We start from the raw sequence: 14,027 nt of genomic DNA, 5'->3' as shown, positions 1-14,027 counted from the left end.
TTTTTTAGGACAAACAATTTGTGGGAGCAGATGACAAATTTTAAGGAAGAGAGCCTTGGCAATAATCTTGTAGGAGATATTCAACAAAGTGATGGGCTTCCAACTACACATGTCTTTAAGATCGTCAACTTTAGGTATAAATTTGATATTACCCGTATTAATAATACTACCTAGGAAATGATTATTGTAAGCTTCTTGATAAACTTGATGTAGATTAGGGCTAATGTCCTCCCATAGAGCTTTGTAAAATTCAAATAGGAAGCCATCACATCTAGGGGCTTAATCATCAACCATGGAGATGAAAATTTCCTTGAGATCAACAAGTGTCATCTTCTATGCACAGAAGGTATATTTCTTTGGAGTAAGCCTATTGGGAGTAACAACAAGGAAAGCTTCTAATGGTTGATCATGCATAGCAAAGGGCCCCTATGTAGTGAAGAACTTCTCATAATGATGCACCAAAGCCTGATGGATGCTAGGTAAGTTAGAAAGAACCTATTGGTCTCCCCTAATGTGCTTGATGCCCACTGCATAGTGGCGAGCCACACAACATTGGAAAATTCCTTAGAAGCCTGATTGCCGACCACCAACCAATGGAGATGGGCTTTGATATGAGCTCTCATAGTGGCATAGATATCTACAACTTGTTTCTAGTTTCAAAGATTGGCAAGTTGGACCTATAAATCCATATCAAATGGATTCGTAGTGAGAGCTTTTGAGGCCGTACAAAGATCTTTAGCCATGGCTTCATAAGATCTTTTGCGGTAAATGGCCAACTGTCTACTGTAGATGTGAAGAAATAATACAGTATAGAGGATGGCATCATTTCACCATTATATTCACCCAACATGGGTGTGAGGCCTAGGCTCAAGGTTCCAAACATGAAGAATATGGGCAACAGTTGGTGGATGGGACAACAAAGAAGTATTGATAAAAAATAGAGTTTTGCAAGGATGAGGCTGAGCTATGTGCCAAGTGATAGAAAAGAGGATGAAGTAATGATCTGATCTAAATTAGGAATTTAGGTTACAATACCTGGTGTAGAACCTACAATATTGTGACTTAATTGAAAGTAGTTAAAATGCAATAGTAGATGTTCTGCAAGCCAAAAAGTGATCCATTCATTTCCAAAAAAGTGTTTATACAAGTTTGATGGATCTCGAGGGTCACCATTATCCCTTGGATATGAAAACAAAAAGTCCACAATCTAATTAATTACAAAATAAACTTTAACAACTATAAAAACTATAAAAATCTATATTAAAAATTATGTCTACTTGTAGAAGTCATAACTTTCTACTCGTAGCTCAAAATCATGAACCATCAAAATTTTTGGAAAGATCTTCTAGAGTTCTACATTTATTGTCTAAAGTCTTCAATGTAATACTATGACTTCTTGCTCCTATCAAAGCCCAAAAATGCCCTAGAGGCTTCCAAAAATGCAAAATACTAGAACATAGAAAATATGAAAAAATGGATTTTGATATTTTCCCATTTTTCTTTGTGCCAACATCCTCTGCATCTTCTTGGACTACATTTTGATCATGATCTGACAAAGTCATATCTAGAAATGGGGTGACGGGTTATGCATGCTCGTGCAAAAAAGAAAAAGGAATTATTGATTTGAAATTATAGCCCTATCTAGTCTCTTTAACACTTTTTGAGACCCCGCTTGAAAGTTGGACCAGGTATGTCAAACCTCAACTAACCAGTGTTGGCTAGCATTGGTATCAAAAAGGCCTAGCTTGTCTCGCATGTAGAACTATACTTCTCTTTTTCTAGCTACCAATCAAAAAAGAAAAAGCCCTTCCTTATCAATAGCCAATTCAACCATATTAAAATTGCCACAAAAAGCCCAAGAGGCAAGTGGGAAGTGATTCACTAACCAACGCCATAGGTGTGAATGCTCAACAACATCATTGGGGCATAAATGTTGACAATGGCAAAGGAATGATTATGAAAAGACATCAATATCCAAACAATCCTCTGCATCTGGTCAGAGCCATTTGAAATAATTGAAGAAAGTAGATGAGGAGAGAGAAGAGTGACAACACCAACTCATCCAACCTCATGCTAGGAAGAAAACAAGGCAATGTCTAACCAAATAACATGATAGGCTGAGTTGAGAAGAAACTCAACAACTTTAACTTCTTGAAAATATAGAACATCAAGATGACCAAGCCGACGCTTGGTATCACCAACATAATATTTTCTAGGACAATCTATTAGCCCCTGTATATTTCATGAGAGACAATTCATTGTAACACATCTTGCATGTCTTCCTCTTCCCCAAGAGAGGAGAAGCTATTGTGAAAAAATATGGAGGCATCAAAGGAGGGGTCTCTAAGAGAGATGGCTTGCTACATATCTTCTTCCCATTATCAGATACCTCATCATGACCTTCTGGGTTGCAAGAGTGATAGAGAGGATGTGACAAAATCATCAAAGCCACTTGTGATGCTCTAACCCAAGAAGGGTGAGAGTTAGGGGAATGAGCACCCACTGTCCCCTAAGCACGAGTGGAGGTAGGAGCAAAGGGACTGAAGATTCTAATGGCACCATACTTAAGCTAGGAAAATCATTATCTTGAGGAAAAGAGCTTGCCTTAGCCATAGTAGAGCCTTTGTCTTTTTTCACAATAGTAGTCCATTCATCTGTTTTAGTAGCCCAAACTAGTTTGGCTTCTTGGACTGGTGGATGATTTTGTTCCAATAATGGATAATCTTTAATCTTGTGTTCCATAGACTAACACCTATAACATGTATTCGAGAGGTTTCAATAAAACATCTTTTGAGTGAGAGGTGGTACCACCTATCTAAATTTCCATTGATTCTTTAAGTTCCTTGGAGAGATCGACTTCAACACAATCCCTATACTGGGGCCGAGCATTGAAAAACTTGTTTGGCTGAAGGCAGATGACCTTCTTGATAGTTTGCACAATAGCTTGCAGGAAAGACTAGCATGGGATAGGAAGCCTGCGGTCATCAGAGACAACAGAATCATGGGACCAGTGCTGAAAAATCGGAAGAGAGGACTTGACAAACTAGGGGCCTCTTACAAACACATGCTCAACTTGACTAGGATTGCTAAAGCCAAAAATAAAAAAGCCTTTGGTAATGCTTTGAAAGCCCACAAAGTGGACACTTTGAGGTGTCCAGACCTTGGAAACCCATTCCCTCAGCATGTTTTTAGAACGAGTGCAACCCACAAAATACTCAATCGGGGTTTGTTGTTTGAGCCAAGTACATGCACTATCAAATTCCTTGACATTCAAAACAATATGAGGAGAGAAGTTACCTAATGAAACACCTTTGGAACGAACTTGCATGGATGTTTGTTCGGTGGGGCCATTCTCTCCAATAGCAGCAGCTCCAACGCCAACATCAATTACTAGATCAAAGAAGGCCAAGGTCACTTAAACCGAAACTAAATCCCATAGTAAATGTGGTATGATAGGTGGCAAACAAACAAAGATTCAGAGGAAGCCATACGAACCCTCAAAATATAGATTGGGCCAGAAAGCATAAAAGCAACTCTATTCGAGGAAGCAATAATGTAATTTATTTACCATGCGGAGTATCTTATGGACTTATTTACCTTTGAACTTTCACCGTGTTTTCCCACGATATACATGGTGTATTCCAAAACACCACACAAATTCCATGCGTGGTCTGCCATCCGGAAAGTTAGCCACAGTTTAACCAAGAGAGAGCAACCTGTCCACAATTAGAAAACAGAAGGGAAGGTACACTCTATCCTTCATCCGCGTTTCCATTGAACAAATTTTATTTCGTATTTTGACGGCAGCTTCTACACTGCATCCCTCCTTCCTTGCTATCCCCCTCTCCTCCTCTTTCCCCGCTTATAAATCTGGGCGGCCCAATTCTTTCACTCACACCTCATTCGGTCTTCCTGCCCCTTCACTTTTCTCATATGTACTTGTTTGACCAATGTTGATGTTTTGGTCATGTACTTCACATATAACCTAAATAAGAGGTAAATGGGTCGCACTTCTTCCAAGATAATCTCTCTTAAAAATCATCCGTGCGTACGCGTGTCCTGAACAACCATCTGATTTATGGCCAAGAGAAAAATAAAGCAAACAGTCTTCGAAGCAAAAATCAACAATAACAATATACAACCGTGCAATACAACTTTCACTTTTATGTGTCGGATTTGAACAACTTTTGGTGAAAAGCAACAAGCATTCCTATACAATGAGAAAGATGGTGTAAAGCAATGGGAGGAACCACAACTTTGCAAAAGGAATGTAAAGCTATTTCTTAGGGCTAATGATGGCAATTGAGTACTCTCTCCATCCCAAACTTCAATGGTTCCCACTTGAGTTTCATTTATTATTATTATTATTATTGACAATCCCCAAGGTAACTGGGGACATCAGAGACGTTCCTTGATTGTTATGGGATAGCCACACATTCTTGATCCGATTACTAGTGAAATCATAAGGGTCTCGTGAAAGAACAGATTTAAATTGCAGAAAATTTAATAAAATAATAAAACTGAATTAAAAACACCATTGTCTGGCACACTACGAAAGACGAGGTTAGGAGAAGTTGCAACGCTCGCAATGGAAAATGCAACTAAGCAAAATATTTAAATTATGCATTTATTCCCCAAAAAAAAAAAGCAAAAGCAAAAGGCATGGTTTTATCTAATTCCAACTTTGAAAGAAACCTCAACTCAGCTGGGTGAAATATTGCAATTGAAATTAGACTATACCATGGGAAACCACAAGTCTGGCCTCAGTTTCAAAACCACATGAATTGAGAACCGAACTGATGCCTGTACGCCACCCAGGGGATAAGGGGAAGGAATTTAATGGATGAAATACAGCTTCTTTTTTAACATAATAATTTAGACAAATAAATCGGAAATTTTAATCTATATTTTTAAAACTCGCTTTAAAAGTAACTCTTAGATCACTCATACCTAGATGATGAGATCAAACCTTTGGTCTGAAGGATGGAGAGCTCCCAGGGCAAATGTATTTAAAGAAGAGCTAATTATATAACAGCTGAAAGAGCCTAGTTTATTTAATAGATACGAATTGTAGTCGACAAGAATAAAATACTTGTCAAACACCTTGAATGTATGAGTGGATTTTGGAAACAAAGGGAAGGCACATGGACTATTGCCCCAAGTTCATGCATTTGGAGTGCAGCTATTAATTTTTTATTCTCTTTAAAATTTCCCTAAATTTGTATTGGAACACATTGTTCTCTATTTACAGACACATGACATTTTAGATTTAAAATAATGCAGACTCGAGCACCACAAGGATCGTTTTGGCCCTAGAGGATGTACATCCTCTCATCTTTATATGCAAATGCATCAATTAACCGTCTATAATGCAAATTGGAGGCTGCCAAAATACATTGAATAAAAGTTTTGCTTAAAAAATGCAAGCTCTTGATATCACATAATGTAAATGTAGCTATGGATAAGTTTGTTACAATTTGATTGACTACGAAGCGAGAGTTTATTCACTATTTAAATGGTAGGCTTTTACAATAGTTCCCTTATAGAAATTAATACATACAAAAATGATTGAATCTATTTAAGACAGTGTATATACATATTAGAATCAAACATCACTATAAAATGAACCACAAAAATAATAATTTATATCAATTATAGATTGATCTTTGTTTTTAAATCATCATAGATAATATTGTTGATTTCTTCCATACGAATGCACATTCTATAACTTAGGAACCTTTCTTGGACACTCATAATACAACCTTGTTTTGACTGTCCTTTAGAATCTCGATAATGTTTTTTATAAGAATAAAGTGATTGAGTTTTAATAGTTTCATAGTTATGTCTTCATGATTGCATTGCAAACTTGCATGGACAATGGAAAGAGTTTGACTCTTTATAGTTGAAGCTTAAAAACAATTTTATTTGACGAATCAACAATGCAATATTTACTAAGTCAAGAAATTCATCGACTTATTTATCTATATGATGGAGAAATTAGGGACATGCTAATCTCCCACAAAAAAGGGCCAAAGACAAAACAAAGTCAAACTTTTTCTGTTTTCCAGATTCACAAAAATATAGTGATTTTTTCCCTTTTTTTGTTGTTTTCGACTACAAACTATGCATATCATGAAGATCAAATGCTGAAATTTTCAAAAAAAATCATGATATTTTCAATCTTTTGAAAATTGGTCAACAGTACATTTTTGTGGGAGGATAGTCATGTCAAAAAAATTAAGCTTAGAAACAATAAGTCAACTTTGACTATTTAATACTTTTAGCCTAGAAATCAAGCCTTACCTTGTGTTCCCATGTGGCTGCTTATGTGCATTTTGTGGCTATATTTAAGTAGTTTACTGTTGTCATGAAAATTTAAAAGTCTCTATAATGAATAATTTAGAATCTCTAGCTATTTTAGTGGAGTGACTATTATTTAGCAATTGAAAATAAGCTATGTGAAAAGAGGAGGGGTTCCACAAATTTTTTTCCCTCCTTTTTAAAAATATTTTATTTCTAATTTTATCTTTGTAAAAGTATTATCTGATTAATTAATTCAACTTTAAGTTTCCTACTAAAAAATAAGCAACAAAATATATGTTCATGGGACCACAAGCTCCACAATTATTTGTGAACTTAGCTGAAAGTGCAAACTAGAAATGAACAGAACAAGCAAAAGAAATAGAAAACACAAACACAATTTTATCATGGTTCACCACAAATTGTGAATACATCTACACTACAGGGAAGATCTCTATTAATATAAATATTTGAACTTTACACCACAGCTATTACTTCAGCTCTTCGAATACAATACATAATAATCAACCTCTAAAACATATTTATAGAGTCTCAAAGGAAATGAAGAGATGAACAATTGGAGGGAAAAAATAATAAAATGAGAAAAATAAAAGAGTGACTATTGGGCTTCACATATACACACAACAAACCCCCACTTGAAGTCCTACAGTGGTAATGCATGAGTCTCCCTTGAATTGCGCTATTGTTATTTCTTTACAATACCGAGAGAAGCTCGACTAAACTCGAACTTCTCTTTTGAAAAAACTTTAGTTAATGTATCAGCTGGATTTTCCTTGGTGTTAATCTTCAAGACCCAAAGTTTTCCCTCATCAAGTTTACTTTGAATGAAATGATAGCGAACCTCAATATGCTTAGTCTTGCTATGAAACATTGCATTTTTGGCTAAGTCAATGGCACTTGTTTTGTCAGAATACAAGGCTGGGTCAATCAAAATTACCAAATAGATGTTGCAACCAAATCAACTCTTTTTCTCCTTTAGTGAGAGAAATGTATTCAGCCTTAGTAGTGGAAAGTGGGACCACTTGTTGCAATTTTGATACCCAACTGATCGCTGCTCTAGCAAATGTAAAAACATAACCAGTAGTAGATCTTCTATTGTCTAAATTTTCAGCCATATATGAATTCGTATAATCTCTGAGTGAAGTGTCTTTGCCACCAAAACACAATACAAAATCAGGAGTTCCCTTAAGATATCTTAAGATCCACTTAACTGCATCCCAATGTTGTTTACTTGGATTTCTCATGAACTTGCTGACAACCCCACTACTTGGGCGATATCCGAACGAGTGCAAACCATTGCATAGATAAGACTACCCACTGTTGAAGAATATGGGATGTTCTTCATGTAGTCTTGTTCTTCTTGTGTCTTGGGACACATGGCTATAGACAATTTGAAATGATCAGCAAGAGGAGTGCTGACCGGTTTGGCATCTGCCATGCCAAATCTTTCTAGTACCTTGAGAACATATTATTCTTGAGAAAGCTTTCTTTCCCTCTTGTGTCTATCACAGATAATGTCCATGCCAAGTATCCATTTCGCTGCATCGAAGTCTTTCATGGAAAACCTTTTTGACATCTTTCCTTTCAATTTTGAAATTAGCATCATAGATGAGCTGGTGACAAGCATGTCATCAACATAGAGCAATAAAAGAATAAATAAACCATCAGGTAACTTCTTGTAGCAAACACATAGATCAGATTCACACGGAATGAAATTATGTTTAGTCATGAATCGATAAAACTTGAGGTACCATTGCCTCGGAGCTTGCTTGAGACCATATAAACTCTTCCTCAATCTGCTATATAAGTTTTCTTTACTACATTTGATAAAGCACTAGGGCTGCATCATGTAGATTTCTTCATTTAGATCACCATGGAGAAATGTTGTTTTGACATTTAGCTACTCAAGTTCAAGATCACAAGCAACAACTAAACGAAGAATAGCCCAGATTATAGTCATCTTGACCATGGGAGAGAAGATTTCATTGAAGTCTATGCCCTTTTGCTGATTGAAACCTTTAATAACTAGCCTGGCTTTATACTACTTCTAATTTTTACCTTCATCTTGCAATTGATAAATCCATCAATTTTTGAGTGCTTTCTGATTTGGTGGCAAAGGAACCAAATCCCAAGTATTATTATGCAACAGAGAATCCATCTCTTCCTGCATCACTGCCTCCCATTTGTGAGAATCTGATGCTTTGCATGCTTCTTTCGAGCTTGTTGTTTCCACTTGGTTTGAAAGAAAGAGTTCTGGCTCTACTTCTTTGGAGTACAAGAGTTCATAATTAGAGAATTAGGCAGGAAGCCTTCTTTGTACTGTTGATTTTCTTAACCCCTAAATATTATCATTATGATCAAAATGTCCCTTTTGTTTATCCTGAGAGTTTGGTGTGTGCATTTCAAAACCACTACCCTTTAAAGAGGTGTAATGCTTCTTTTGAACATGAGAATTATTATTAGATTGAGAATCATAATGTTCAATTGTAGATTGATGATTTGATACCATAACCTTATTTTTACTTTGTGCAATTTTCGTTCCAATGTTGGGAATGCCAACATGAATAGGGGAGGAAAATTGACCCTACAGTTCCAAATCAACATGGGCATGTATACATTTACTATTAAGACCATGCTATGACTGAAGACCAGTGCCATGCTTGTGTTGTGGTTTGGCTAGAGACCTGTGGAATGGAGAGGAAGGAGCAGCCTATGGTAACACACCTATTTCGACGCCATAAGACTCAACATTCATTTGAATGAACCTGTTTGTAGTTTCCTCCCCATTAGTTTGATTATTGTGAGTTTCCTCAACTGTGGGTAGACTCTGCTTGGGTCTTAGACCATGTTGTCCTCCTGCATGATCAATTTGTCAGTGTGCTTCACACTAGTGAAAGCTAGTATAATCCGATTTATGAGTGAGCTACTGACCTATGAAAGAACGTGAACCATGCTGATGGAGATGACTATGAACCTGTGGCTACTTATGAGAGTTGTCACTATTAGTGATTTCCTCCTTGTCTATAGTGGAATCATCCTGCCGGCTTGACTCTAGGATGTGTGAGCCATGAGTAAGTTTTTGTCTATCGGCAGGAGTAATAAAATTATGCTGACAGTGGCCACCAAGCTAGGCATGAGAGAGGAAGAGAATTTGTTTTGAATTCTCATTGGTTTGTAAATGAAAATGCACTTCATCTACATGCATAGAACTATGAGATAGGGACTGCTTGTTGGCTAGAGTAATAATATGTCTATTGTTAGGGAGAGAACCAAGCTATGATCCACTATGAGCTCCTGACGCTAAGTGCCAAGTACGTCATCAAGTTGGACATGGTCTTTGGTTCTTTGACTAGATGTATTGGTAGGGAGTGTGTTATGATTAACATGTTCTCCAATATCTTTGTTCTCAAATAGAGAGTTATCTAATTTGTTCTCATTTGGATTTGAGGAAGAGGTGTTATCACTCTGACTGTTATAATTTGAATTTTGTTCATCAATTTGATTCCACATACTAGTAGTAGAAGAAGATAGAGGGGCAAGGGCTAACACTGAGGTAGAAGATAATTTATTTGGAGAAACAATATTCTGATTTCTATCAGCATTATCAAAAATGGAGAAAGGGCCATATTCACATATCATATTTTCTTCCTTGTGTAATGATGGAAATACCTTCTCATTGAAGACAACATCTCTACTTCTGATGATTTTCTTCCTAACTAGATCCCGTATTCTGAAATTGAACTGGTCTTCACCATAGCCCAAAAAAATTCCTTTTTATGATTTTGGATCAAGCTTTTGTCTTTTCTCCTTTGGAACATGTACATAAGCTTCGCATCCAAACACCTGAATGTGTGAATATGAGATTTTCTGTCCCAGCCACTCTTCCTCAGGTATGCCAAATTCCAACCAAGAAGAGGGACTTTAATTGATTAAATACATCATTGTATTGCATGCATTTTCCCAAAACTCCCATTAGAAAACATACAATGAGATTTTTCAAAGATTGTTCTATTCATCCTCTCCACTGGTCTATTTTCTTGCGGGGTGAATGGAACAATCTTAATTCTACGGATGACATCATCTGCACAAAATGAATCAAACTCCAATGAACAAAACTCTCCATCATTGTCCATTTGCAAGTACTTTATTTTATGGTGAGACTGATTCTCAACTAAAGCCTTAAAGATTTTAAACTTGTTGAAAACATCAGATTTCTTATGTAATATGTAAATCCATACCTTTCTTGTGCAATCATTAAGGAAGGTGACAATGAAGTTTGCTCCTCCAATAGAGCTTTCCTCAGTGGGTCCAAACACATCGGAATAAACAAGAGCCAAAGGAGTACCTTTCTTTTCATGTCCTATCCTCAAGAAGCCAACCTGCTTCTATTTTCCATAGAGATAATGTTCAAAAAATTGTAAGTCAATTGATTTCAGCCTTGGTAATTTCTCCCTTTAACAACAAGGCCCTTTTTACTCATGTGACTAAGCCTTTGATGCCACAATTTTGAATTGCTATCTTCAACTGACATGGCAACCTCCACTTCACCAATATTTTCTACAATATACAAACTCCCAATCTTGTCTCCTTTTGCAATTAACATGGATCCTTTTGTGACTTTCCATGAATCGGTTAGAGAGTTGAGAAAACCTTGTGCATATAGTTGACTTATGGAAATCATATTTCTCTTTAGTTTTGGAACACGAGACACATCCTTTAATAGCCATTTAACACCTCCTTTCAATGATAATAAAATATCTCATTTTCCTATTATTTCACATGCTTCATTATCAACCAAGTATGCTTAATCGAACTTACCTTCTTGATAATTCGAGAAGCATTTCATACATGAAGTGGCATGAAATGATGCGCCGAAATCCAAAATCCATGAGGCTAAAGTGGTCTCGGTTGTAGATAAAATCAACACTCTATCATCTTTGTCATAGATGGTGTTTTCTTGACTTCCCTGCATTCGTTCTTGGGCTCTCTTATAACCTTTATGCTCCTTTTTTATGTGACCACTTTTTCCACAAAACTAGTAGTCTCCTCCTTTCTTTACCCTTGACTTTGAGTGCTGAGCTGATTTTGATCTTCTATGATGATTGTTTCTTCCTCTATTTTTGGTGCTGACCACCATCAAGGCTTCATCGAATGAGAATTCCTTATTGCTTCTTCACATATCTTCACTAAGTAGAGTTTCCATAACTTCATCATAGACCAGCTTCTTCTTTGAGGAGTTAGAAGTACTAATTGCTATAACAACGAGATCCTAACTATCCAGTAATGAATACAACAAGATGATAGCTTTAGATTCATTATTTTGTGTCATGCCAATGAAGGTTGCTTGGCATAGCAAAGTGTTCAAATCATTTATATGATTTGACATCACAGTCCCATCCTTCATTTTTAGCTTGTAAAGCTTCTTCATAATAAATATTTTATTTGCAACTGAGGCCATTTCATACATACTTTGAAGTTTATCCCAAACTTCCTTAGTCGAAGATTTGTTGTGAACATTGAACAAAACATTCTATGATAAAGAAATAAATATGGTTGCCTTTGCTTTCTCATTTGTTTTTATCTCACTCTTCATCCTTCATTGTAGCCGGTTTCTTTGCTTTTCCATCTATTGCTACCACCAAGTGTTGCTTGACTAGCAACGAACGCATCTGAACTTTTCACAAACTCAAATTCTATCCCGAGAATTTTTGCACCTGCAAATCTTTCATGACTCTGAATTTTCAAACACCGAAATCAATTCCAGCTCCTATGCCAAGCTCTGATACCGATTCGGAAGTTCACTGAAAGTGCGAACTAGAAATGAACAAAACAAACAAAAGAAATAGAAAATGCAAACACGATTTTATTGTGGTTCACCACAAATTGTGGCTACATCTACACTGCAAGGAAGATCTCTATGAATGTAAATATTTAACTTTACATTACAGCTGTTGCTTCAGCTCTTTGAATACAATACATAATAATCAACCTCCAAAACATATTTATAGAATCTCAAAGAAAATGTAGAAACGAACAATTGGAAGGAAACAATAATAAAAAAGTGACTGTTACTTGTTGAATAGTCAATGCTTATGAAGCAGTGGCATGGGAACATCCTCTTAGTGAACTTTCCCCATATTTTCCCACCATATACATGGTGTATTCCAAAACACGACACAAATTCCACGCGTGGTCTGCCATCCGGAAAGTTCGCCGGAGTTTAACCAACAGAGAGCGACCTGTCCACAATTATAAAAGAGAAGGGAAGGTACACTCTATCCTTCCTCCGCGTTTCCATTGAACCAATTTTATTCCGTTTTTTGACGGCAGCTTCTACACTGCATCCTTCCTTCTTCCTTGCAATCCCCTCGCTCCTTCTCTTTCCCCGCTTATAAATCTGGGCGGCCCAATTCTTTCACTTACACCTCATACCGTCTTCCTGCCCCTTCACTTTTCTTACAATAATTCTGTTTAGTCGCCAACTATATTGTTTTCTTAGGTCTGCTCAGAGATTTCGTTCTTATAATGGCGGATCTGAGAGAAGTTCGAAGAGTATATGAAGTGGTGGACGAAAATGCAGATGGAATCGTCTCTGTGAATGAAATCTGTCGATTTATAAAGAAGCTCGGGATACAAACGTCAGAGGAAGATCTGAGATTTGTACTCATGACAGACAGAGGTGAAGAGATTTCTGGCGAAATCCTCCAATTCGAAGAGTTTGTTGATTTATATGAATTCATCTTCAACCGCGGACAAGATGAAGAAGCGAATGAATCAGAGGATTTGATGGAGCCTTTTAATGTTTTTGATGATAACAAAGATGGATACATCTGTTGTGAAGAATTGCAGAGAGTGCTGTTAATGTTAGGGTTAATTCCGCAGGCGCAACCTCCACAATACTGCAAACAAATGATATGCAGATTTGATTTGGACTGCAATGGACTGCTGGATTTCTCCGAATTCAAAAATATGATGTCTTCTGCAATTTCCTCATGAATTGTCATCCCTTCTTACATTACGAAATTATATTTGTTTAGGGGCTTCACTGTCCTTGCCCAGTCCCTAGACAAAACTGTTTCAATTGTTATCCACCAAGATTTAAGTGGCTATTCAATCCCACTCACCCAACATAAACGAGGGGCTCCTGGGATTAAATCTTTTATTAATAATATCTTTTTGAATGAATTTTCTAGTGCAAGGTCCCCACACTTACATATTTCTAATGGGACACTCGCGCCAAACAATTAAATGGTTTCAAGACCTACAAGATTAAACATAAAGGGATATTTTTGGATTAACGTGATGGAATAGTCAAGGATATTAAAACAATATAGTGCAAGATTTGGTAAATTTATGGAGATTTTCTTAAAATAGGGATTCAATCTATAATCAATAATTTCATTATAATTTTTTATGTCTACATTTGATACAAATTGAAGATATTTATAAATATTTTAAAGTCCTCAAATCACAAAGAATATCTGTTCTTCATTCATTTTTCTTAATTTATTATTGAAGGGTGGATTGAAATCTCTTAGAGATCTTTGGACTAGCTTGAGATGTTTGAGACTATAGAATGTTGGGAAATAACTCTTAAAGCTCCCTTTTCAGTAACTTTTCCATACAATAAGGGATGAAAATAAAACCTTAAGCCAAGGCAAGGCCTTGTAAGGTGTGCTATTGGCTATCGATTGTGAATCATGTCT

At 36.5% G+C, this 14,027-nt stretch overlaps 1 pseudogene; it reads left to right on the top strand.

Annotated features, from left to right (window-relative positions):
- Positions 1 to 12,759: 12,759 nt before the first annotated feature.
- On the top strand, positions 12,760 to 13,519 carry LOC149544220 (calmodulin-like protein 3 pseudogene; annotated as a pseudogene).
- The last annotated feature ends 508 nt before the right edge of the window (positions 13,520 to 14,027 follow it).

The sequence above is a fragment of the Cupressus sempervirens genome, chromosome 8 (genome assembly GCF_028749045.1).
Source record: "Cupressus sempervirens isolate cs-2001-9-10 chromosome 8, ASM2874904v1, whole genome shotgun sequence".
NCBI lineage: Eukaryota > Viridiplantae > Streptophyta > Pinopsida > Cupressales > Cupressaceae > Cupressus > Cupressus sempervirens.
This window is presented reverse-complemented; position numbering and strand designations above follow the sequence as displayed.